This window comes from Antechinus flavipes, chromosome 1, assembly GCF_016432865.1.
Source record: "Antechinus flavipes isolate AdamAnt ecotype Samford, QLD, Australia chromosome 1, AdamAnt_v2, whole genome shotgun sequence".
Lineage (NCBI taxonomy): Eukaryota > Metazoa > Chordata > Mammalia > Dasyuromorphia > Dasyuridae > Antechinus > Antechinus flavipes.
This window is the reverse complement of record NC_067398.1, coordinates 418,002,841-418,028,830: the sequence shown is the minus strand read 5'-3', so window position 1 is coordinate 418,028,830 and position 25,990 is coordinate 418,002,841. Positions and strand designations below refer to the sequence as shown.

Genomic DNA, 25,990 nt, shown 5'->3' with positions numbered 1-25,990 from the left:
ATCCCCTCCAACATTCCGCATTATCTTTCCCTGTCATTCTAACCAATCTGACAGGTGTGCAGTGGTATCTCAGAGTTGTTTTAATTTTCATTTCTCTGATTAATAATGATTTGGAGCATATTTTCATATGTCTACAAATAGTTTCAATTTCTTTGTCTGAGAATTGTCTGTTTATATACTTTGACCATTTATCAATTGGAGAATGGCTTGATTTCTTATAAATTAGAGTCAATTCTCTATATATTTTGGAAATGAGGCCTTTATCAGAACCTTTGACTGTAAAAATGTTTTCCCAGTTTATTGTTTCCCTTAATTTGTTTTGTTTGTACAAAAATTTTTCAATTTGATATAATCAAAATTTTCTATTTTGTGGTCAATAGTGATCTCTAGTTCTTCTTTGGTCATAAATCCCTCTGAGGGTGTAATTCCATAAAAATATGGAATAAGGGGAGAAAATGAGAAATAATCTCCTTCATGTATTCAAAATGGATGTTAGTTTATCCAGCATACTGACTTAGATATTTCTTCATGATCAGCAGCTTAAGCCACAAATGATGAGGTTCCTGTGTCAAGGACAGTTCTTATATCTTTCCAGATATTATCTTTATCTTCCTTTTCCTTCTCTCCAGATATTGGAGGGAATGATATGTGATTCCATCAGCCTAAGAACTCTCCCCTTGTAATTATGCATGCTACCCTTCTTGATGTACAAATAAGTTTGGGGATGGGGAATAGGGAGGAATTTCAAACCAAAGATTTTCAATAAAGGCTTAGACTACTTCCCCTCTGTGTGTGGGAATATATCTAAAACTTAATGTAATATTTATATATTAAAATTATTCAAAACTACATGATAATTTTCCATGATGTCATGATTATAAATAATAAGCAGAGAGAGGCAAGCTGACAAAACTCATCTGGATGTCCTATTCAGAGTTCACATATGGGAAGAATTATCTATGTTAATAAGTCTTCATCTTGCTGATAGATAATATTTTTTGTAGATGATGATTTATCAACTTATAGAATATTTGAGAATCCTCTCAGTGAAATCCACAACTATTAAAAAGATATTACCATAACAATCCTTTTAATTAATATACATATATATATATAAATGTCACTTGCCTAATTTGTGAAATTACATGGATGAACTGTTCTATAACACCCAAATTCTAAATGAGTTTAGAATCATAGGAAAAACTACACAGTAAAACTGTACTAGTAAGGACCTCAACTTCCCTTTCTCAGAACTCAATATATATAAGCACAAAAAATGAAGGGGGTAAATAGAATTATAGAAGAGTTAAATATGATAGATTTCTGGAGAAAAATGCTTGGGATAGAAATATATATATATATATATATATATATATATATATATATATATATATTTTCTCAGCCATACATAGCAGCTACACATATATCAGGGCATAAAATCTTATAATGAGATGTAGAAAAGCAGAAGTAGTATATGCATTCTTTTCAGTTCATGGAGAAATAAAAATTACATACAATAAGGGGCTAAGGAAAGATACACTATAACTGAAAATTAATCAATGCAACCCTGAAGACTGAATGGCTCAAAGAACAAATCATAGAAAGAATCAATAATTTCATCCAATAGAATGACAATAATGAGACAAGTTACCAAAACTTTTGGGTTGCAGCCAAAGCAGTCAGTCCTTAGGGAAAATTTTATATGTTTAGACCCTTACAGGAATAAAGTAAAGAGAAGACCAATTAATAATTTTAAAAATTGGTAAAAGAACAAATTAAAAGCCTTCAATTAAATACCAAATTAGAAATTCTGAAAATCAAAGAAGTGATTAATAAAATTGAAAGTAAGAAAACCATTGAGTTAATAAATAAAATTAAAATGTGGTTTTAGGGGAAAAAAACCCTACAACAACAATATGGATAAAACTTTGGTTCATTTGATTAGATAAAGCAGGGAAGAAAACCACACTACTAGCATCAAAAGTGAAAAGGGTTCACTTACCACCAATGAAGAAGAAATTGAAGCAACAGTTAGGAACTATTTTCCCCAACTGTATTCCAGCAAATCTGACAATGTAATTGAAATAAATGAATATTTACAAAAATATTAATTGTCCAGATTAACCAAGGAGAAAATAAAATATTCAAATAACCCATTTTAGAAAAAGTGAAATTGATCAAGCCATCAATGAACTACTTAGGAAAAAAATTTACAGGGCAAATGGATTTACATGTGAATTCTACCAAATATTTAAATAACAAATAATTCCAATGTCATCTAAACTATTTGGATAAATAGTCAATAGAGACCTGACAAATCATTTTATGACACAAATATAAACTATTATGTGTGATTATCGCATATTTAAAATCAGCCGGAGTCAGGAATTCAGGTTAAGGGGAAAATCTTCAATCTTTATTGAAGTGAAGAGGTAAAAAAGGATTGTGATAGCAATATGGGCAAGAAGGATTGTGATAGCAATATGGGCAGCTGTGATAGGAAGCCAGTTAGCAGAGGGGGATTGGAGATGAAGGGCAGCCACAATAGCAATGCAAGCAGCTGTGGCAAAACACCAGCTAGCAGTCTCTCCTTCTGCTTCCCTTTCCACTCCCTTGCCTCCACCCACCAAAAATGTCATTTCCTATACAACATATCAGGACTTGCACAAAGAGTGGGCGGGGGCCATTTTTTCTCCAAGTATATATATTAATAGAGCATGGTCCAATTACTATTTAGCCTCATGTGCTTGGGACCTCAGTGCATCAACTCAAGCCTCAGCCCATTATATCTCCCGCTTTCTTTTGTTTTAGAACACAGGTGATCATGCCATCCCTGACTCCTCAGGGAGGTCAGAGCCCCCAAGGGGAGGTGACTTCTCAGGAAAGGAGGTGAAAGCACTGAAAAGGAGGTGATCACAACCCCCATGACTTCTCAGGAAGGGAGGTGAAAGCACAAAAGGAGATAATCATGCCCTCCCTGACATCTCAGGAAGGGAGATGAAAAGCACCAAAGGGGGTTGCTAGCAGGTTTCTGGGCTGAAGGGTCTTATTATGCACAAACCCATCAGCATGGGAAGTATTACACAAGCACATAGCAACAATGCAGAGGCTATTAGTGATGACTCTCCCCACAGTCAGTGCAGGCTTGATGTGGTGTAACAAACATGAATTATACACCTAAGTAATGGTATAACCAACAATAAAAATCAACATGGTGTTGTAAAAGATTGCCAGAAGTCCTAGAAGGAGAGTATGTAAACAGCAGTCACACATACACCTTCTTTAGTAACCAAGAGGTAGTCCAAAACTATTGTCCATTGCTTCACATGTCAGGGAATCCAATGATCCCCCAAGGTTTTTGAAGTCCTACAAAAGTCTTTTTATGTCTTAGGGAATCCAATGATTCCAGAAGATTTTGAAGTCCTGTAGCAGTCTTATCATTTCTCAGAAAATCCAATAATTCCTGAGGGCTTTCAAGTCTTATGTCTCAAAGAATCCGATGATTCCTGAGGGTTTTAAAGTCCTACAACAATCTTATATCTCAGAGAATCCAATGATTCCTGAGGGTTTTGAAGTCCAACGATTTTCTATGTCCATGAGTCAAACACCATAACTGCCTCACTCTTTCAATGGTGAGCACAATCAGCAACAGCACAACCCGATACTTCTTGGGTCTTCTCCTTCATTTCAAGGATCTGCTCCGTCTCTCTGTGATGGACAAAGCGAATACGGCTCGTTGGCACCCATCTGATTCCTTCTCCACCTGTAGAGATACAAGCAAACCCTCTCCCCCAAGCAGTTAGCCTATCTGGTCCCTTCCATTCACTACTTTCTGGGTCTCTCCACATCACCTGGTGATTATCTAAAGATAGTTGGGCTGCTTGCACTGGACACTGCCCTTCTGGTGGGTTATAAAACCTGTCTTCTGGAGCCAATGCATCTTTGTCAAAAATCAAGAAGTTAATAGTATAAAGGGTTAGATTTAGTAGTTCTCTAGGGTTACCTGTGGCCTTTTATCCATGTTGTGATAGACACCTTTTCAGGATTCACTTTTGCAATACTAGCAGCAAAAGATACAGCCCTAGTGGTCACTGAATTCCTCACACAAGCATTTGCCATTATGGGTGTGCCACAAGCAATAAAAACAGACAATGGTCCTGCATATACCTCCAAACATTTTGCACACTTTTGTGCACAGTATAAGATTTTACACACCACTGGCATACCCTTTAATCCTCAAGGACAGGCAATAGTAGAGAGGAGAAACAGAGACATCAAGATGCTGCTCCAAAAACAAAAGAAAGGGGGAGCCACAGGTAACCCTAGAGAACTTTCAAATTTAGCCCTTTATACTATTAATTTTTTGATTTTTGAAAAAGATGCACTGGCTCTGGCAGACAGGTTTTATAACCTACCGGAAGGGCAGTGTCCAGTGTGAGCAGCAACACTATCTTTAAATAATCGCCAGGTGATGTGAAGAGACCCAGAAAGTGGTGAATGGAAGGGACCAGATAGGCTAACTGCTTGGGGGAGAGGGTTTGCTTGTATCTCTACAAGAGGAGAAGGAATCAGATGGGTGCCAATGAGCCATATTCACCTCGTTCATCGCAGAGAGATGGAGCAGATCCTTGAAATGAAGGAGAAGACCCAAGAAATATCCGGTTGTGCTGTTGCTGATTGTGCTCACCATTGAAAGAGTGCAGCAGTTATGGTGTTTGACTCATGGACATAGAAAATCGTTGGACTTCAAAACCCTCAGGAATCATTGGATTCTCTGAGACATAAGATTGTTGTAGGACTTTAAAACCCTCAGGAATCATCGGATTCTTTGAGACATAGACTTGAAAGCCCTCAGGAATGATTGGATTTTCTGAGAAATGATAAGACTGTTATAATTATGTGGGGATAAAAAGGAACAAAATCTAGTGTTTATGTGCTTATAAACTGAAATTGACTTTAACAAAAATGTAGTGAAATTTCTACCTGGCAAAATTAAGATAATCAGAGGTGGGAATGAGGATGAAGTGTAAGGAAGAATAAATATATTGGACAAGGAAAAATATATGATTTAAACATATTTGCATACTCATATAATAAGAATTGCTGATATTTTCATAGGTGAAATGATTTCTTTCTGGCCAAGTATTTTCTGCCTCACCTGTCACAGTTCGATCCTAGCTTTAAATACACAAACATGTATATAAATGTGTATATATATATATGTATATGTGCATTATATGTATGTGTGAGTACACACTTTTTACTATACATGGTCTTTTAAGATGTTTTGTCTAACTGACGTTCCAATATCTTTTATTGCTTAATTTTGGAGAAGACTTTGTTCACTAAAAAAGTTAAATATTATTGCTGTGTAACAGAGTTTATTAAGGTGTCTGAGGTTATTTTCTTCATTTTCAAATAATGATTTGTTGAGCTTGTGATCATTTGACATTTTTTCTTTACATTAGTAGTACTTTTTAAATTTTACTATTATTTTCTAAGTATGAAACCAGATCTTTTGTATCCCTATAGTAGCCCTCTATCCTTAGGTTCTTTCTGCTTTGTATTATTATACAAACATATAAATGTTATACAAATAATAAAATTATAATCCCAAGATATTGGAGGAGGGACAGAGAGTAGAAGTGATGTTTCATGCTTCAAGCTTTTTGTACTGTTGCTTTCTAACCATATTCTGGGAACCTGATCTTGAACACTCCTTTCTAACTCTGAGCCATGAGTGTTAACACAACACTGTTACTACAAAAGCTATTGTTTACCAAGATCCCTCCTATGGCTGCAATTTAAGCTTACCTCTTTTGTCCTTGAAAAGAAAAAAAGGATCTATACTCTGCTGCATTTGTTCCTGCCAACAAGATTCCTGCCCCTTATTACCACATTCATCAGATATGAGCTTTTTCCTCCTTATCCACAGTAATATACAGTATCATGTCTGATCAGCACAAGTGGGCCTCATGTCTTGCAACAGTGGAGAGGTTTTTTTTTTTGTGTGTGTGTGGGGGAGGGGAGGGGGAATCTTCCTCTGCTCAGCTATCCATCCCCCACATTGTGAGGTGAGAGTTTCTGAAGCTGAAGCTGTCTCCTTTCCTAACTTTCAGAGCTTGTTGTTTGTTGATTCAGTGAAATATGCCCTGAAGTCTTTACACTTCACTGAACTAAACTTTTTCCTTCATTGGTCTAATCTTTCCTAAAATCCTCTTAGGTTGTTTTAAGAGTTTATCCAAACTTTTAATTATTTCTGCTGCTCTAAATTCACTTTGTGATGTTATTCTATCTTGGTTGTGGGGGAAATTTGGAAAATCTGGAAGTTTCTGTCCTATTTAGCTATCTTCCCAGAATCCTCTCCTTATGTTTTTATATAAAGAATGACTCTTAATTGCACCTTCAGGAAAGATATATTGAAAGATAAAACAAAAAAAAAATTGTGGTTGTTTTTGAGAAAAAAAAATCTTTAATATATGTTGAGGTCAAAATGACCTTGGAAATACCCACTGAGAACTGTGCAGTAGAAAGTTATTGATTAAAACAGAAGTAAGGAAGGAGAAAGGCAGGGAATAAATATTTACTAAGCACCAACTATGTGTGAGGCACTGTATTAAATGCTTTAGCAATTTATATCATTTGAAATTATTTGATCCTCAAAACAAACTCAGTGTTCCAATTGAGTAAATCCAAGCATATAAAGGCTAAGTGACTGATTCAGGGAAACAACACTATTAAATGTCTAAGGTTGAATTTAACTTTAGGTCTTTTCTGTTTGTAGTCTCAGCACTATCCATTGTGCAACTTCTATCCCTAACCAATGAATCTCTGAAATTTAAGAAAGAGATAAGTGCTAGAAATATAGCTCTGTGATTAATCAAAATAGAAATGAAACCAATGGGATCTAATTATATTTTGAGTGTGTAGAGAGAAAAGAAAACCTTGGATAAAGTGTTAAATTATCTCTACTTAAGACATGGGTCATGCATGGATAATGTCAAACTATACAAAAGAGCTACCTAAAATTAGGGGACAAAACAAGAGGGGATGATGTCATGAAAATTTGAAAGGACAGATGTAAAACAGTATAAATGCCACTCATATTTCAACTGTGAAGGTATCTACTTAGTTCTCTTAATTTTAGTCAGAATTTACCATAAAAAGTGGGGCCAAGTTTTAGCTTTAGAGATTATTTGTGTATTCAGTCCTAGTTACCCTTAGAACCTTAGATGTCACTCAAAATTGGCAGAAAAGTTTATCTATATATTGACTCTGAAAATGTTTTATCTGTCTACATATATTTCTCATGAAATTTTATCTAAATAGCTGAACTGTTTCCCTTATAATATTTATTTCTTTTTAATCAGGAAGCAAATCTCATTTATTTTCTGTTGATGTGAAAAAGAACCACATGCTGCTTATGATAACTTTGAAGAATTTCTCTAGGGGGCAAAACAAGGTTATAATTGTATCCCTTCTTTGATTTATTTCAGTTTTGTTTCTTTAGTCCTTGTTTTGTGGTCGATAAGTCAGATATCAATCATTAAGCAAATAGAATAGAACTTCCCATCACAATTATAACCTGGTCAGATGTATCTCACATATTTCTATTTTCTCCAGAGAGAAGCTGTCAGTTTTATTTTAATTCCAGGACTTTTGTGAAATATCACTTTAATTATAAGACTTTTGGCATGGCATTTATGTTGTCATTCGGTGTGATGGGTTCACAGTCCTGAGGTGTCAATCCAAAATTTTATAAAATGTATTTTAATATATAGTTTTGTTAACTTTCTTATTCTGGCAGATATGACATATGACACAAATATTTTTCTATAAAAGACATGCCTCAATAATGTTGTATCATTTATCTTCCAGGTATGGTGTGAAATTTTCATGCAGAAGAGAGAACAGGATAATATGAATAAAGAGTTATTTTGGTTTATAATTCTATCAAATCCCATTTATTCCAATGTGGTCTAAAAACCATAACTTAGCAACTTGTTGTCAACAATGGAACTCTGATACAGGCATCAGGGAAGTGTATTTACTCAATGTCTGAAAAAGACAGAACCAATCACTTGTTAGTGAATGTGTCAAACAAGTCCCATGACCTCTGGCTTTTCAATACTGTTGTTCTGGAGTTTAATAAAAGGAGAAACTTCCTTCCAGTCTTGACTTATCTGGAGGAAAAATCTTTGAAACAGTTGAGAGAGCAACTAATCTCAAGCAATGGCAGCAGGGTGAAATTAAAAATAATGGTATTAGGATAGTCACATGCTATGTGAGGAATCTGGGAGAAAAGGAAAGCAAAAACAAAACAAAACAAACTGCCTTCAGTTCTCATTGGAGAACTAATATCCATGATTTATGGTCCAAAAATACACATCATTTGGAGAATTCCCTGCTGTTGCTAAACTTCTCCAAATTTGTAGTAATTCCAGAAAACAATTTTTCTTTCTCTTACATAATATTTTCTGAAAATTTAATTCTTATACCTATAGTTTACATGCTAGCTTTTAAATACCATGGCAAAAATACACAGCATGTAAAAACATACTATTTTTGTGCTTTATTCATACTGTTATTACTTAACTATATATGTTTTATTATCCTAGTAGAATGCAAGCTTTTAGAGAGAAGAAAAAGTTTTAATTTTGATTTTCTATCACCAACCCTAACAAAGTACCTTCATGTGAAGGACCATAATAATAATCTGTTCAATTAAATTGAACTTCTAATATGATCACATTAATTATCATATCTACCTAACATTTTCACACATAGGAAATATTTGAAAGAAAGGGTAATTTCCTTTCTATACCTGAAAAATTAAGTATTTAGTATAGCTGGCTTCTACTTTCCCTAAAAAAATATATATGACACAAATCCTCAGCTTTTCTAGCATACTTCCTAATCTCAAATAGGAATCAAAACCATTTTGTTGGTAAATTGTCATAAGAAAGCAAAACTATGGTGAGCCATCATCTTTTTTGTCAAGCAAATTTCCTAAGGCTGTCAGAAATCTCATTTAACCTCTAGATGACCTGCATTTTCCTGGCAGGAAGTAAATGTAGATTTTTATATTGAGGGGGAAAAAAAGCTAAAAATCAATTCTTGATGTTTATTTATGTTGGCCTAAGATGTGAGAAATGTCAAGTATCACCATTTCCACAAAAATAGAAGTGTTATGCAAAATCTCTGTGGCATCTGGATTGTGACAGCCTCTAGTTTTCTCTAACCAACCCACTTTTATTTGAGCACAATCCACAAATACACATAAGTTTCAAGGACAAGTGTCAATCTATTCTATTTCTCAAGTAATAAAAACATAATAGAAAGTAAGATAACTAGGTAAATGCCCTAATATATAAAGAAAATTATTGAGACATGTAAAAAAATAGAATATTTTTTGTTCTATGTTATTTTATTGTTCTATGCTAAAATAAGAACACCATGACATTTGCAAAATAGGGGCAGGGTCGGGGTGGATGAGAATATATGTGAATATTTCATCATTTTAAATATTACTGGGTGTATACAAATTTAAAAAAATATTATTTCACCACCTAGTATAATCCTATTTGCATTCAATAGGAAGGAACAGGTGGTTGATTGGTCTTATAATCATGCTGATATTTATATAAATTTATTTCATAGCTGGCAGAACTAGTGAAGTATTAAGCTATCTTTGGTACTAAAAGAATAGACTACTTTGTGTTACTCAAAAGAAATGGTGACTTACCTAAATTTAATCAGTGTCAAGCTACTATCCTACTGTAAATATCCTTTTCCTTAGCCCTTATTATGTGACCTTGAAATACAGCCTACCCAAAGAAACAGACAGAAGTTACTCCACTATATACAGTGTTTTGCTCATGGCATAAAATCAATCAAAATAATAAATAATATGTAACAAAAATTCTGTCTTTTTGACACTCCTGAAGCTTTTTCTAAACCTCCACAAATTCTAGGTAGTACACAAGCTGCTCTCAATCCATTGTCTAAGAAAATGCACAGTTCACATGTACAAAATAAGAGCAATATTGCATGATGATAAGCTGTGAATGACACAACTGTTCTCAGCAATACAATCCAAGAAAATACTGAAGAATTTAAGATGAAAAACTGAATGAAAATTGAAGCATACTTATTTTTTATTTTCTTTACTTGTCTTGATAGTTTTCTTTTTTTTGGGGGGGGGAAGTTGACTGTCTATATTTTCTTTAACAAGATGACTATTGTGGAGATGTTTTGCATGATCACACATGTATAACTTATATTAAATTGCAATAAGGGGAGTTAAGGAGAGAGGATAAAATTTTTTTAAATGAATTTGGGGGCAGCTAGATGGTCTCTTGTAAAATAATGTAGGGGCAGCTGAGTGGCAAAGTGGATAGAGCACCAGTCCTCTAGTCAGGAGGACTTGAGTTCAAATCTGGTCTCAGACACTTAACACTTCCTAGCTGAGTAACCTTGGGCAAGTCACTTAACTCCAATTGCCTTAGGGAAAAAAAAAAAAGTAAAAATTTGTTTTTATATGTAATTGGGAGAAAATAAGACATTAACTATAGAAATGAAACTTTTTTTAAAAAGAAAAAAAAATTGCAGGTCATTGGTCTTAGGCCCAAGGGCTGCTGCTCCTGTGTATATAGACCACACAACACAATTTCCAAGTCGTGTTTCACAAATAGCCAGTAAGACTAGTCTTTATGTGAAGTTTTGCAGTTCAGATGTAGACTATGGACTTTTTCTCAGAGGTATGTTGCATGGATTGAAGATGAAACTCTTTTTGATTTCTTATGGTGTCCCTCATATATACCCTCTGCCCACTTTTCATTGATGAAAGTTTAATATCCATTGATGAAGGATAATGAATTCAATAATAAACCCCAAACAGAGCAGTCTGCCAACATCAAGTCACCTTGATGTCTCTCTGTTTTGGTCATTATACATCTTTCTACTGCTATGGCTTACCACTTCCAAAACATTTCCATAAAATAAAATATTCATTTGTAGATGGACCAGATATTGAGATCTTTATTTTATAGAAGATCAAAATGAATCCCAAAGGCATTAAGTGCCCTACTTGGCCAATTTCCTATACATGAATGAAATGGCGGAATTAGGATTTAAATCCTGAATCCATGTCATATGGTCTTTCCAGTGCAATATACCACTTTGGATAAATTCTAGAGATCCCTCACATTTCTATCACACTGCTGTATTCATTTTTTTTTTTCTAACAAGAAGTACTTTATTTGGAAAGCAAACAGGTTATTACATTAAGGGGGAAGCAGAAGTCATGGTGTTAAATGCTTATTACAAAGTACTTCAAAGAAAGAGTGGCAGAGAATCTTTCTATTTCCCATTTCAAACTTCAAAATAAAATGTTCATAGTAAGCTTTAAACCTGAAGGATGAAAACCTGTTTATTGTAAATCTTCTGTTATTTCTATCCCAGTAAACCATGAAATGAAAATATTGTTCTTCATTTTTCCTTATCTCTTCTGGGAAGGGGAAGAATCAACCAACAAAATTCATGACAAGATGCAGAATGATGCTAACAGAGAGGAAATCTGCAAAAGCTCTTTCTGGAGAGATCCCCTGGAAATGCCCCTTGTGGGAGCCAAGATGGCAGAGAAGACACATGCGACTTTCTAAGCTCCTCTTACCCTCATTATCAATATTATATTCAGCCTGAAAAATAGGCTTGATTGCTACAACTCATAAAGATTAGAAATATAACAACTCACCAGCGGAAGATAATTTGGAGTCTCCCCAGAAAAGGTTTGTCCTTGGGGCCAGGGAGATCAGGCTGGGCAGGGGGAGAACTGGAGGCAGAGTGAAGCCCCAAACGGGAAGTGAGAGCACAGATCCCAGCACAAGCTCGCAGCCCCAACCCGTAGTACCATAGTACTGCAAGGGGTCACAGCCCAGGGCAGCCTCTAATCTGCACAGTGGGAGGCTCAGTTGGGGCAATAGAGCTTTCCCAGGGGGATTTGCTTCCAAGCAGAGACTTCTGGTCCAAGGCCACTATTCCTTAGTTAGCTGCTAATACCCACAGCCCCACAAAGGGCTCTGGCCTGGGGCAGTGACACTTTCATCACTTAGTCTCTAGCCTTAGGGCAGTTGCTAAACCACACAGCTCAACTGGGTACGTCCCTAGCTCGGCCATGCTAAATCCCCTCCTGGCTGGGGAAGAGGAAACTTTTACTCAGAGCATTCCCATACCTGGAAGCCCTAAGCCGGTTTACATCTTGACCTGCACTGCAGAGGAAGCTGGTAACCCCCTTGCCTTGAAGGCATACCCTAAAAGCTTTAAAAAATGAATTAAAAAAAAAATGAAAAGAACAATCCACAGCTTCTAATCAGAAAAAGAGCAGGTCTGCAACCCCAAGCAGACTAATAGCAAACAGGCACCAGAGAATACCCCCAAAGGGGAATGATAGCTGTGCCCTTTTACATAATGCTCTCATAGAAGAGATCATTAAAAGTCTCAAAAGAGAGTTAGAAGAAAAATGGGGAAAGGAAAGAGAAGCTTTTCAAGAAGGCAACGACTTCCTGAAATATGAAAAGATAAAAAGTCCAAGGAAATGCAGGGAAACAAAATTTGTTAATTGGAAAAACTAAAAAATCTCTGGAAAGTAAGATTTGTGAATTGGAAAAAAACAAAGAACATGTAAGAAAGTAGGATCTGTGAATTGGAAAAAGAAAATAATTCACTAAAAAAAATTAGTGCAATGGAAAAAATCCCATAGAGCAAAACAATTCATTTAAAAGCTCAATTGGACATATACAGAAAGAAGTAAAAAAAAAGCTAATGAAAAAAATACTTCATTAAAAATCAAAACTAAACAGAAACTAATGATTCATTGAGACAGCAAGAATCAGTCAAGGAAAACAAAAAAAAAAAAAACAAAAAACAACAACAAAAAAAAGCTAAACTGGAAAAAACCATGAAATATCTACTTGGAAAAATGACAGACCTGGAAAATAAATCTAGGCAAGATAATCTGAGGATTCTAGGACTTTCTGAAAATTATGATGGAAAAAAGAGCCTAGATATTATTTTACAAGAAATCGTCAAAGAGAACTGTCCAGAATAGGCATTGAAAGAATTCACCAAACATCTTCTGAAAAAGACCCTAAAATAAAAACTCCAAGGAATATCGTGGCCAAATTTCAGAACTATCAGATTAAGGAAAAAATTTTACAAGCAGTCAGAAAAAAATAATTTAAATGCCGAGGTGCCACAATAAGGATCACCCAAGCTAAGCTGGCTGCCTCCACATTAAAGGTTCGCAGGGTCTAGAATCTGATATTCTGAAAGGCAGAAGAACTTGGAATGAAGCCAAGAATAAACGTACCCAGCTAAGCTGAGCATTTTCTTCCAGGGAAGAAGATGGACATTTAATGAAACAGATGAATTCCATTTGTTTCTAAGGAAAAAATCAGAACTAAGCAAAAAATTTGATCTCCAACCATAGGACTCAAGAGAAGCAGAAAAGGTAAAAGGAACTCTTGAAAATTGTATTTCTGTCATGGATATACAAAAAGACTACTGTTGGAATCCTTACTAACTGCTAAGTAATTAGAGTTGATCTAATCTTACAAGAAGATGTTTTGGGCAGAACCTGAAACAAGGTACTAAGTAGAACTACCCATAATCCCTCTCTCTGGAAGGAGCATAAATAGGCCAATGGGCCAGTCGAAGGGGCCCTAGAAGAGAGAAAGACGCTACAAGTCGAGATTTCACGAGAATGACATGAAGACTGGAGCTGGCTGGAGGTTAAAGAAAGTAGAGGCAGAGACTGAAGGACCAGACCTTTGGATTTAAAGACATTTGGAGAGAGCTCTTGGAACCAAGCAGAGAGATAACTCTCTAAGCTAACCGGGCTATATTGGAGATATTAAAAGATCTGAACTTTTATCACCTGGCTGCGTTTTGAGAAGAAAAAGATCACCACATTTTGGCGCCCCACGTTGGGCGCCAAATGTTAGAGTTCAAATGTTGGAGTTTGTTCTCAGAGGACAGCCGGTTTAGAGGCTTAGAGCCCTTCGGATGTCTCCAAATCCAAAGGTTCTGCCTTCAGCCTCTGCCTCTGCCTTCTTCTGCCTCCAACAGAGATGGAAGATCTCTCTTATCTCCTTCTGGGGAGCCCAGCCACACTTTTGCCGCGGAGAGAGGGCTTCTGGCGTAGCTCCACTGAAGTCCGTCAAAAGTGTTCTCTGCAACAGAGTCGTTTCTCTCGAGTCTAGCGCGATCAGCCAGCCAAGAGGAAAAAATGTATTCTGGAATGGCTGTCTCGCCTTATCTCTGAACCTTCTGAGAGAATGGGATTATGGGTTTTCTCCCATAGTGCTCTCTGGCCCAAAGAGCTTTAAGGTGTGGACTTTGAGTAAAGGTGGGAACACAAGCCTTGTCTTGATTAGTTCTACTTAGTACCTTGTTTCAGGTTCTGGCCAAAACAACTTCTTGTAAGATTAGATCAACTCTAATTACTTAGCAGGGAGAGGATCTTTGTCAATTCTATGATAAAAAAGGGCCTAACTCAATAATTAATACATATAATGTAATACAATTGGCTATAAGAAGTTATTTAAGTGATAGAATGATGAAAAGGAAAGTACAGGAGGAAGTGCCAACTTTACTAGGTGAAAAGGAGGACAAATCAGATGAGAATGGAGTTAATTACAATTCTGAGTATGATTCTTCACAGAAGGAGGAATTAGGTGATTCCACATCTCATGACCCTCCCCCCGCGATTAACCCTTCATGGGTAGAACAAGGGGGAGGGAGAGAGACAGAAACACAGTCAGCTTCTCCTGTAAAGCAGAATTTGACAAGATTAGAAAAAGCATTAATTAAAGCAAAAAATGAAGGAGAAGATATATCTGATTTTATAAATGCATATCCTGTGATTGAAGAGCTCAACTCCTCAGGTCAAAAAGAGAGAAAATACACTCCTTTTAATTTGGGACGCAATAGGCAAACAGGAGCTGTTGTACAAATCACTTTTGACCAACTAGCTGGTGAAGGTCAGTATGCAGAGAGTTCAGAACAAATTTATTATCCCATAACAGTGTATGAGCAAATTTCTAAGGCTGCAATAAAAGCTTGGAATTCTCTCCCTGGACAGAAAGATGGAAATAATGCTTTCACAAAAATAGAGCAAGGTCCCAATGAACCTTTTGCAGATTTTGTGGGACGTTTACAAACAGCTGTAATAAGAACCATTGGAGACAATGCAGCAACAGAAATAATGACTAGACATTTGGCTAAGGAAAATGCCAATGAGGTTTGCAAGAGAATTATATGGGGGCTAGACAAAAATGCTTCTTTAGAGGAAATCATAAGACGCTGTGCCACAGTGGGCACAAATGCTTATTATGCCCAGACTATGGTGAACTTGGAAAGACAAGGTCCTTCTTGGCAGAGGAATTCTAGAGAAACTCGTCGATGTTTTCAGTGCAGAAAAATTGGACATTTGAGAGCTCATTGTAGATATGGAGATAGAGTGAGAAGACAGGGTGAGAGAAAACCTAAAACCCCATGTCCAAAATGTAACCGAGGCTTTCACTGGGCCTCTAAATGTATATTGACCCAGAGGAATGAGAGGCAGGCCCAGCTCTAAAGTATCAATCAAAGGGCAGGTGGGGCATGATAGCAGCTGAGGTTACACCCAGAGAGACTTTAGAAATTCAGAACTCTGATGTCATCAACCAACAGAAAAGCAATCAGGATTACAGTTGGGAAGAATACAGGCCTTTTAAGACAACAAGACAATATCCAATGCAAAAAGCTCCAATGTAATTACCAGATGATGAGGAGAAATCCCAAAAGTGGTAAATAGAAGAGAATTAGATAGGTTAACTGCTTGGGGAAGAGGATCTGCTTAAATTTCCACAGGTGGAAAAGGCTAACAATGAGACTGTCAAAAGAACTTTAAAATCTTCAGCTTTCAGTTCCTGAAAAACCAGCAAGAATCACTGGATTCCCTGAGATGAAAAATTGTTGATGAGACTTTTTGCAGTACTTCAGAGCTTACAGGAATTATTAGATTCCTGGTGCATGAACTAATGGACAATGGATTCCTTATCGACTATTTCTAGGACTTATGGACATTTGTAAATTTTCAGGTCGATTTATGTTGTTACATTACTACTAGCCTGTGTTATATTACTATGGGCTTATGTATTTTAAGCAATTGCAAGAATCACTGGATTTCTTGAGATGAAAGATTGTTGATGAGACTTTTGCAGTAGTTAAATTTTCATGTTGATTCATGTTATTTGTTACATTACCACTAGCCTGTGTTATATTGCTGTGTGCTTTTGTAAATTATGTATAATGCCTCCCATATTGATGGATTTATGTATACCATGTATATCTGTTACAAAGTTCTGGCCCATATTGATGGATTTATGTGTACCCCTTCAGAAACCCACTAATCTGATTAGATTTCCTATTCCCTTTGGTGTTTTCATCTAACAAAAGAAAGGGGGAGATGTTGGAATCCTTACTAACTGCTAAGTAATTAGAGTTGATCTAATCTTACAAGAAGATGTTTTGGGCAGAACCTGAAACAAGGTACTAAGTAGAACTACCCATAATCCCTCTCTCTGGAAGGAGCATAAATAGGCCAATGGGCCAGTCGAAGGGGCCCTAGAAGAGAGAAAGACGCTACAAGTCGAGATTTCACGAGAATGACATGAAGACTGGAGCTGGCTGGAGGTTAAAGAAAGTAGAGGCAGAGACTGAAGGACCAGACCTTTGGATTTAAAGACATTTGGAGAGAGCTCTTGGAACCAAGCAGAGAGATAACTCTCTAAGCTAACCGGGCTATATTGGAGATATTAAAAGATCTGAACTTTTATCACCTGGCTGCGTTTTGAGAAGAAAAAGATCACCACAGACTACATGTATAATTTGATTTTACTGATATAACATAAAAAAGGGAACTGGATGTGGAAAAGGAATAATGGCAGAAAAGGAGGAAAAGGAGAATAAAAAGAGGGAAATCACATCCCACGAAGAGGCAAAGGAAACTAAGCATATCTGAGGAAATTTAAAGAGGGGGAGGAACATTGTGTGAATCTTACTCACATCAGAGTTGGCTCAAAGAGAAAATAATTGACATACTTGTTTTAGAGAAAATCCTCTATCGCCTCATTAAAAAGGGGGAGAGGAAAAGGGAAAAGAAAAAGAGTAATAAGGAAAGGGTACAAGAAAGGGGAAGAGATTCAAAGGTGGGGAGAGAGGGATTCTAAAGAGGTACAAGTGGGCAACATAAGTTTAAAGCAGGGAAAGAGGGTTGGGGGGCATGAAAAAGAAAAGCATAATCTGGGAATATTAGGATGTCAGGAAATACAGAATTAGTAATTTTAACCATAAATGTGAATGGGATGAACTCTCCCATAAAGAGGAGGCAGATAGCAGACTGGATCAAAAGTCAGAACCCTACAATATGCTGTTTACAGGAAACACATTTAAAGCAGAGAGATACATACAGAGTAAAGGTAAAAGGATGGAGCAAAATCTTTTATGTTTCAGGTGAAGTAAAAAAACCAGGGGTACCATCCTTATCTCAGATCAAGCAAAAACAAAAATTGATCTAATTAAAAGAGATAAGGAAGGAAACTATATCTTGCTAAAGGGTAGCATAGACAATGAAACAATATCAATACTAAACATATATGCACCAAGTGGTATAGCATCTAACTTCCTAAAGGAGAAGTTAAGAGAGTTGCAAGAAGAAATAGATAGCAAAACTGGAATAGTGGGAGATATCAACCTTGCACTTTCAGAATTAGACAAATCAAACTACAAAAAAATAAGAAAGAAATTAAAGAGGTAAATAGAATATTAGAAAAATTAGGTATAATAGATCTTTGGAGAAATGAATGGAGACAGAAAGGAATATACTTTCTTCTCAGCAATTGACAGATCCTATTTAAAAATTGACCATATATTAAGACATAAAGACCTTAAAATTAAATGCAAGAAGGCAGAAAAAGTAAATGCTTTCTTTTCAGATCATGATGCAATAAAATAACATTCAACAAAAAGTTAGGGGTAAATAGACCAAAAAGTAATTGGAAACTAAACAATCTCATCTTAAATAAAGATTGGGTAAAACAGCAAATTATAGATACAATTAATAATTTCATTCAAGATAATGACAACAATGAGACATCATACCAAAATTTGTGGGATGTAGCCAAAGGAGTAATAAGGGGAAATGTTATATCTTAGAGGCTTACTTGAATAAAACAGAGAAAGAGAAGATCAATGAATTGGGCTTGCAATTAAAAAAACTAAAAAAAAAAGACCAAATTAAAAACCCCAAATCAAATACTAAATTTGAAATTCTAAAATTAAAAGGAGAAATTAATAATATTGAAAGAAAAAAATTATTGAACTAATTAATAAAACTAAGAGTTAGTTCTATGAAAAACCAATAAAATAAATAAGCCTTTAGTAAATCTGATTAGAAAAAGGAGGGAGGAAAATCAAATCAGTAGTCTTAAAAATGAAAAGAGATAACTTTCCATCAATGAAGAGGAAATTAGAGAAATAATAAGGAGTTACTTTGCCCAACTTTATGCCAATAAATTTGATAACCTAAGTGAAATAGATGACTACCTCCAAAAATACAGACTTCCCAGATTAACATAGGAGGAAGTAAATTGCTTGAATAGTCCCATTTCAGAAAAAGAAATAGAACAAGCTATTAATCAACTCCCTAAGAAAAAATCCCCAGGACCAGATGGCTTTACATGTGAATTCTCACCAAACATTTAAAGAACAATTGGCCCCAATGTTATATAAATTATTTGATAAAATAGGAAATGAAGGAGTCCTACCAAATTCCTTTTATGACACAGACATGGTACTGATCCCTAAACCAGGTAGGTTGAAAACAGAGAAAGAAAATTATAGACCAATCTCCCTAATGAATATTGATGCTAAAATCTTAAATAAGATATTAGCTAAAAGACTACAGAAAATCATCCCCAGGATAATACACTATGATCAGGTAGGATTTATACCAGGCATGCAGGGCTGGTTCAATATTAGGAAAACTATCAATATAATTGGCCATATTAATAACCAAATTAACAAAAAACATATGATCATCTCAATAGATGCAGAAAAAGCATTTGATAAAATGCAACATCCATTCCTATTAAAAACACTTGAGAGTATAGGAATAAATTGACTTTTCTTTAAAATAATCAGCAGCATCTATTTAAAACCATCAGTAAGCATCATATGTAATGGGGTAAAACTGCAAACATTCCCAATAAGATTAGGAGTGAAACAAGGTTGCCCATTATCACTGTTATTATTCAATATTGTATTAGAAATGCTAGCTTTGGTAATAAGAGTTGAGAAAGAGATTAAAGGAATTAGAGTAGTCAGTGAGGAAACCAAATTATCACTCTTTGCTGATGATATGATGGTAAACTTAGAAAACCCCAGAGATTCTACTAAAAAGTTATTAGAAATAATCCACAACTTTAGCAAAGTTGCAGGATAAGAAATAAATGCACATAAATCATCAGCATTTTTATATATCACGAACAAAATCCAAAGTTACAAAGAGTTACAAAAAGAAATTCCATTTAAAGTAACTACTGATAGTATAAAATACTTAGGAATCTATCTTCCAAGGGAAAATCAGAAACTTTATGAGCAAAACTACAAAACACTTTTCACACAAATTAAGTCTCTTCTAACCAATTGGAAAAATATTAAATGCTCTTGGATAGGGAGAGCAAATATAGTAAAGATGACAATACTGCCTAATCTATTTGTTTAGCGCTATACCAATCAGACTCCCCAAAAACTATTTTAATGACCTAGAAAAAATAACAAAATTCATATGGAAAAACAAAGGGTCAAGAATTTCAAGGGAATGTAATAAAAAAAAAAATTAAATGAAGGTGGCTTGGCTGTACCAGATCTAAAATTATATTATAGAGCAGCAGTTACCAAAACCATTTGGTATTGGCTAAGGAATAGATTAGCTGATCAGTGGAATAGGTTAGGTTCAAAGGATGAAACATCCACTACCTATAGCAACTTAGTGTTTGACAAACCCAAAGGCCCTAGCTTTGGGGATAAGAACTTACTGTTTGACAAAAATTGCTGGGAAAATTGGAAACTAGTATGGCAGAAACTAGGCATCGACCCACACTTAACACTATACACCAAGATAAGGTCAAAATGGATTCATGACTTAGATATAAAGAATGAGATTATAAATAAATTAGAGGAACACAGGATAGTTTACCTCTCAGACGTTTGGAAGAGGAAGGAATTTATGACCAAAGAAGAACTAGAGATCATTACTGATCCCAAAATAGAAAATTTTGATTATACCAAACTGAAATGTTTTTTGTACTAACAAAACTAATGCAGACAAGATTAGAAGGGAAGCAATAAACTGGGAAAATATTTTTACAGTCAAAGGTTCTGATAAAGGACTCATTTCCAAAATATATAGAGAATTGACTCTAATTTGTAAGAAATCAAGCCATTCTCCAATTGATAAATGGTCAAAGGATATGAACAGACAATTCTAAGATGAAGAAATTGAAACTATTTATACATATGAAAAGATGCTCCAAGTCATTATTAATCAGAGAAATGCAAATTAAGACAACTCTGAAATACCACTACACCCCTGTCAGATTGGCAGAATGACAAGGAAAGATAATGTGAAATGTTGGAGGGGATGTGGGAAAACAGGGACATTAATACATTGTTGGTGAAATTGTGAATACATCCAATCATTCTGGAGAGCAATTTGGAACTATCCTCAAAAATGTATCAAACTGTGCCTATCCTTTGATCCAGCAGTGTTACTACTGGGCTTATATCCCAAAGAGATCATAAAGAAGGGAAAGGGATCTGTATGTGCACGAATGTTTGTGGCAGCCCTGTTTGTAGTGGCCAGAAACTGGAAACTGAATGGATGCCCATCCATTGGAGAATGGCTGAATAAATTGTGGTATATGAGTATTATGGAATATTATTGTTCGGTAAGAAATGACCAACAGGAGGATTTCAGAAAGGTCTGGAGAGACTTACACAAACTGATGCTGAGTGAAACGAGCAGGGCCAGGAGATCATTATATACTTCAACAACAATATTATATGATGACCAATTCTGATGGACCTGGCCATCCTCAGCAATGTAATGAACCAAATCAGTTCCAATGGAGCAGTAATGAACTGAACCAGCTATGCCCAGTGAAAGAACTCTGGGAGATGACTAAGAACCATTACATTGAATTCCCAATCCCTATATTTTTTCACACCTGCATTTTTGAGTTCCTTCACAGGCTAATTGTACAATATTTCAGAGTCCAATTCTTTTTGTACAGCAAAATAACGGTTTTGTCATGTATACTTATCGTATCTAATTTATATTTTAATATATTTAGCATCTACTGGTCATCCTGCCATCTGGGAGAGGGGGGAGGGAGAAGGAGGGGAAAAATTGGAACAAAAGGTTCGGCAATTGTCAATACTGTAAAGTTACCCATACATATAACCTGTAAATAAAAGGTATTAAAATTAAAAAAAAAAAAAAAAAAAAGGAAATACCCCTTGTTCTGTGGGCTGATCTATATTGTCAGACAAACTGCCAGGATAAAGCTGCCCACCCAGGACATAAGGCTAGAAAGAAAGGAGTTGAAAGGGAATATCCCCATGAGAAGACACTAACTGAATTACTGTGCCCGGGTCTGCATGATGTAGAGCAGATAGCTGTTCAAGAGCTTCAGTTGCTGCAGCTTGTTGCTTATGCTCTCCTCCAGAAAGCGCATGATCAGCAAGTCATTGAGGCTGGCATAGCACACCATCCTGACAGTACCTCGCACAGCTAGCTATGTTACCAGATCCCATTCCCATTTGCTATATTCTAAAACCTAAACAGTTTCAAGGAAATTTTTTTTTTGGGGAGCAAGACAACAAATCAACCAAGATAGAGAGTATTGAAGATCAACTGGAGTGTCTAGAGTTGTATTATGTTGGAAATATAATCATGAAAGAGATTGCCAGTTTCTCTACATGTTCAGTTTTTTTCTAGGATTTTCTTTTTGTGGTACTGAAAAAAAGACTGCAATTCTTACATCTTCTCCCTTGAAACTTGACTAGAAAAGGACCCCCCAAAACTGGTGAATCTTTTCTCTCCCATTCTGTCTGATTTCACCTTGACTCTCATGAGGAGTTATGAGGAATTGATCTCCACCAATAAGGAAAAAATCTCATGCATGGATTTTGAGGCTTAGATAATGTTAGTAATTAAAGCTGTCTAAAAAAAGGAGTAGCCAGATAATTTACTTATTGGTTACATTATTCTGAGGACTCATTTCTCAGTCAGGGTTTTATAGAAATGGTCATTGAGATCCCTTCTGAAAAATTCTGTAATGCTTATACATGTTTTATATTTACTTACATTCAATTAAACAAGTATTTATTGAGTGGCAATAATAGGTGAAGCAGTGTATTTGTAAGAGGATTAAATGACATATAGTTTGTAGTAAGAAGATCACATTCTGCTGATGGATTAAACATACAGGTCATGGAATGTAATAGAATTGGAGATGGGATAAAATATTAACAAACAGGGGCTTTCCCATAGAAATGGCACTGAAGCTGAACTTTGGGGGAAAAAAAAACCTAAGAATTTTAAAAGGAAGAAAGATATATATTTGTAGAGATATAGATGTAGATAGCTAGATGATAGCTAAAATAATGATAGGTAACATTCAATATGATTGCTGTTGTTTTTATTTTCATGCATATTTAATTTTATTCATTAAAAACTATTTGGATTTTCTTATATATTTTATTTTATTCATTTGAAAGATTTGTATTTTCTATATTTTAAAGTTATTATACTGAAAAGAGTTCTGTAGACATCACTAGATGGCCCATAGCGTCCATGACCCAAAAGAAAAACCCTGTCCTAAAAGCAATTTGAAGGCATTTAAGTTTTTTGACAAGTAGTTCTGGTATCTATGGGATTTTATGAGTTATAATAAGTTTTATAAGTTATAGTCCTGAAATTCAAACTCAGATGTCTTGTTTCTACATCTGTATTCTTTCCAAAACTTGAGTAGGACAGAGAACAAAACTATGGTGTGAGGGAGCCCACCATAAATTTTTGGTTCTTAATAATTTAAAGTCATGGTAAGTTCTAGGCATCTTCTATAGCAAAATGTGATTTTAGTCCTAGAAACAAGATAAAGAGAAAAAAGAGACAGAAAAATTTTTACTGACATTGCAGTATCTGAGATCCAACATAAACCTTCCAAAATGAATATGTCTTTTTTAGCACCACAATCTTTCACCAAATATTTAAAATTGTTTTTATTGCTAAAAGAGAGATTATTTTTCCCATTTGCACATATTTGTCTGTTTCTCAGCCAGTCTTAGTAAAATGCCTTTTTTCTGTTTAAAAATCATATCAAATAATATATATGTATCTATTTAGTTTAAGGAGTTAAATGATTCATGAGAAGCATAATTACATGAAATAATATACAAAGGTATCTGTATGTGTGTGTATGTGACCATATCTATGCAGATGTTTTAAATGATAGATTGATACATGGGTGTGGCCTCTGTCAAACTGAGACTGGTTGAAGATCTTAGCTTAAAAAGACCAAGATCTTCCATTGCATCCAGTTCCATTTCTAGTCATCTTGATCTGTATGTGGCAACTAATCTCAGATCACTCTGGAGGAGAAAGTGAGGCAGATGACCTTGCACAGCCCTCCCTCACTTAAATCCACTTCACCTCACTATCATGATATCATCTCCCTGATTTCATGGTCATCTTTAAGGGCAAAGGACAAACAACAACAACGTGCAGAGGTGTGTGTGTGTGTGTGTGTGTGTGTGTGTGTGTGTGTACACAGATTGGACTTGGTGATTTCCCTAGCATGGGATTACAAATTGAGGAAACTTTTTTTTTTTCCCTAATTCATGTAGGCATCTATATTATACCTTATAGTCTTAAAGAACTATATTCCAGAACACTGAGAAATGAAGTGGCTTATTTGCCTGAGGTCACATAGCTAGTCTATGTTGTGACAACAGTTGGACACAGATTTTTCTAGTATAAAGGCTGGCCCTTTACTCACTTTGTCTTTGTTCTCTGAGGTAAATGTTTTTAAAATTTGAAAAGTTAATATGCATTCAATTAATGAATGATGGACAGTGTCCTTTTCACAGCTATTTTTCACAGCATCATTTTTTTTTTTCTATCTAATTACTCTATTGCTCATGCAGCTTCACTTTCTTTCAGTATGCAGGTAACTAAAGGAGAAAATTGTTTATGATTTCTTGATTACTTTGGGAGGGAGAGCTGAAATGTTGCTGACATTTTTAATTCCAGATTCTGAATGGCAATAAAGCTTGTGGCTGGTTTTATCATAAATGGCAATATCAAGCATGCCCACAGAGAAATTACACATGGAACAAATGAACTGCTAATTTATTTCTTAATGTGCTATATTCTCTGGTCCCATCTGTGAGTACAATAAGTCCATCAAATAATTCTAAGAGCTTTACTGAAGGAAAGGAAAATATGCTTAAATCTTCACCCCAATATCACAGACCAATGAAATAAAAGTTCATTGGAGGAAGAGTTTCAAAAACATTTAAGAACACAGAAGTTTAAACTGGTAATACTTTTTGTCTTTTTTTTTTTTTCCTTTACAAAATCCCATGCTATGAAGGCAAAAGTTTTTTGTTGTGGGTTTTTTTTTTTTTTTTGCCCTGAGGCAACTGGGGTTAAGTGACTTGCCCAGGATCACACAGCTAGGAAGTATTATGTGTCTGAGGCCAAATTTGAACCTCAGGTCCCCCTAAATTCAGGGCTGGTGCTCTGACTAGCCGCCCCAAGAGTTTTTATTACTATAAAAAATAACAAGAAGATAAAGAAGAAGGAGATGAAAAAGAAAAAGAAGCAACAATAGCTACTACTACTACTTCTACTATGATTGTTACAACAAAAACAACAATCTGTACTATAACTGTTAAAATTAATTTTCTGAGATAAAAAGAAAACTGAGGACAAAATTACTGAGCAATCTATAATCATAATTTGCAATGCTAGAATTTTTGTATCAAATCAGATTACTCAGTTCCTTAGCTTTCTGAGAGAAGGAATGTTTTACAAATCTGAATTTTATTTTTTTAAAAGAGGAATAAAAACAAAACAAAACAGAAACTTGGTTTTGAACATAATTCAACTGGACAAAGCAGATCTCCTGACTAGTTAGGCTCTCCTAGGCATTTATAAGTGTCTTTGTAAGCAGAAAGCATACTGAGAAAATGGAAATTATGGTCAATAGTTAGCAGCCATCCTTCCTTTGATCTTCCTTAGACTATGCCATTAATCAACTTAGATTCTAGATCAAGAAAAAACAAAGGGATTTGAGGGGAGAAACTTATCAACTAAGACTGGAAGAGAAACTTGATTTCTAGCTAACCTTTCTCCAGCTGCCCAAAAGGGAACATAGGCAATCTTTTGCCCCCTTTATTACCAGAAAGTGAAAATTAATCTCAAAATATTATAATTTATGATTATTTTATTTTTGAAATTATCTGATAAAAATTATAAAGTCTTATCACTGTATTCACTGAATTTATAAGTAGTTTAAACTAAGAGACTATGTTAGTCATGCTTCGTTGTTTGGACTAGCTTTTCCTAAAGAAGAGAGTTTTAATATTATAATTAAACTAAAATCAATCAAAGTAATAAATACTATTTTCTTTTTCAGAGGAGCTATCATTAATATGCTATAGTTCTTTAAGGTTTAGAAAATACTACCCATCACATTCCATTTGAAACATTTTATGAATGACAAGGAGTTGTTCTTAAACTACCTTCCTCTTTACACATCTTCCACATTGCAATAGGACTTTTTTCCATTGACAATTTTTGAAAAATAATTTCATC

The 25,990-nt window shown here is 35.2% G+C and overlaps 1 pseudogene; it reads right to left on the bottom strand.

The window, feature by feature from the left end:
• Nucleotides 1–11,525: 11,525 nt before the first annotated feature.
• LOC127546283 (dolichyl-diphosphooligosaccharide--protein glycosyltransferase subunit DAD1-like) lies at nt 11,526–21,878 on the bottom strand (annotated as a pseudogene).
• Nucleotides 21,879–25,990: the final 4,112 nt, after the last annotated feature.